This window comes from Chrysemys picta, chromosome 6 (assembly GCF_011386835.1).
Source record: "Chrysemys picta bellii isolate R12L10 chromosome 6, ASM1138683v2, whole genome shotgun sequence".
Classification (NCBI taxonomy): domain Eukaryota; kingdom Metazoa; phylum Chordata; order Testudines; family Emydidae; genus Chrysemys; species Chrysemys picta.
This window is the reverse complement of record NC_088796.1, coordinates 60,111,951-60,114,081: the sequence shown is the minus strand read 5'-3', so window position 1 is coordinate 60,114,081 and position 2,131 is coordinate 60,111,951.

Here is a 2,131-nt window from a genome sequence, read left to right as displayed (position 1 = left end):
AACAGGCTAATTCCACTAAAAGGCATAGAAGATGGCTGTTCTGCTTGGGAGAGTCTTGCTTCCCAAGCAGGTGCTCACTCTGCCTCTCCTTTTCTGCAAGAACCCACAAGTGGAGGGATGTGAAGCTGAAACTCTGTCTTCTGGAGCAATCTATGAGAGATCCAGAAAAGCCAAGTTCAAAGACCCCTCTTAACAGACTCATCTCTTCCAGTGTTCCGTCTAAAATGCAGACAACCATGAAGACCTCTGCACAGAAAGCTGCACCAAATCCATGCCCAGCTCCAGCATTGGCATAATCAGCACCAGTGCTGATGCCATTAACAGCCCCAGCTTCAAATTTGACACCTCAACAGTGTGCCAAAAGGGGCCAACCAAAATAGAATTGAAGAAACTTGAGAAGGAGCTCTAGGTCCTCCCATAAAGAGGGACAGAGAAGATGTCAAGAGACAAGCTATCAAAGTCACAAATGGCTTCAAAGACAGGTGGAAAGGAGCAGACTGCAGTGCAACATTCTCCACTGGTACCGGGCCCATCACCAGCAATGGCCCATAGATGTCAACTCTGATACCAACCGCAGAGACACACGTCACACTGGAGCTGCACTTGGCATTGAGCTATGCACTGGCACCGACAGAGTCTGTTGCTGATACTGCTTTACCGGTTCTTTACCGGTTAGCACTGCGTATGGAAGAGGTACACTCCTCCTCCCCATCCCCATCCCCATTTCACAGCAACCCTGTCCTCTCTGGGAATCTACACACCCTATTGGAAGGTGTACCTCCCTCAACCATTGCACCAGCAGAGGCTGCATACCCCATCTTACCACATATAGATGGAGTACATGCTGGGAATGTCCAAGCTACAACAAGGGAGGGGCCTCAAGCCTCCTTGACCTCCATCCCACACTCTACTATGATGATTCATGAGCAAATTTGATGAGACAGTTGGGAGGCGCATAGGAACCAGTCTACAGAGCACAACCTCTGAAAGCCACCTTGCCCCATCCCACAAGGTATGGTTCTGTTAACATCAGACAGATGGGTACTGGAGATTATAGCCCATGGCTACCCCATATAGTTTGATTCCATACCCATCCCGCCTTCCCTGTCCCTCTTCATGGACTTGATTCACAAGAGCTTATTGAAAACAGAAGTGGCTTCTTTGCTTTAGCTTGGAGCTCCAGAGAAGATTCCTCAAGCATACAGGGGAAGTACAGTTAGTATTTTCTTATTCCAAAGAAAAAAGACATCCTTGTCGTATTCTAGACCTGAGGGACTCAGCAAATATATATGCTGTCTCAGGTTCAGGATAGTAACACTTGCCTCCATCATTTCCATCACTCCAACCTCAAGATTAGTTCACATTTTTTGACTTTCAGGTTGCATACTTCCACATGGTCATCCATCTGGCTCACAGGAAGTACCTCAGATGCACAGTGGGGACCAACCATTACCAATACAGGGCTCTGCGTTTCACACTCTCTCCAGCACTGAAAGTGTTCACTAAGTGTCTGTCCATAGTAGGACTCATCTAAGGAAACAGGGAATTCATGTCTACTCATATGTAAGTGAAGGAACAATAATCCACACCGTGTAGAGTCAAGCACAGGAGTTTATTACGCACAGCGCTGGCTGAGTGTCACTTTGCTTATTAGGCTCAGAGACACTGCAAAACAATTAGTTACAATAGATTACATATGGTGCTCATTGGGCAGAGAGATGCGACAGGGATGGGTTTTCCCAAACCCCTGGATAGGATCTAACAGCAAGACAAGATAAGCACAATAAGCCAATGGTCTAAAATATTCCATAATGGTTCTGCCCATGGCCCAAATTAACATCTTGCTGACACACAGGTAATTACCCCCAAACTATGTCTATTAAAGTGTATAGGTTAAATCCTAATTTTGGGGTCCAGGGGAATGAGGTAGAAGCTCTCTCAGTTGACCAACAGGTACATTCCTAGAGATTTAAAGCAAAAAAGCAGTAATTAGTACTTAACAATTTCACAAGTTTACCCTTGCATTTCTGTGGGCTAGGATTGGCATACATCTGTGAGGGGAAGGTGTCATAATTCATGTCAATTATATTAGGCCTCTCCCCAAACTTGGTCTAGGATCTGAGGGGTATTG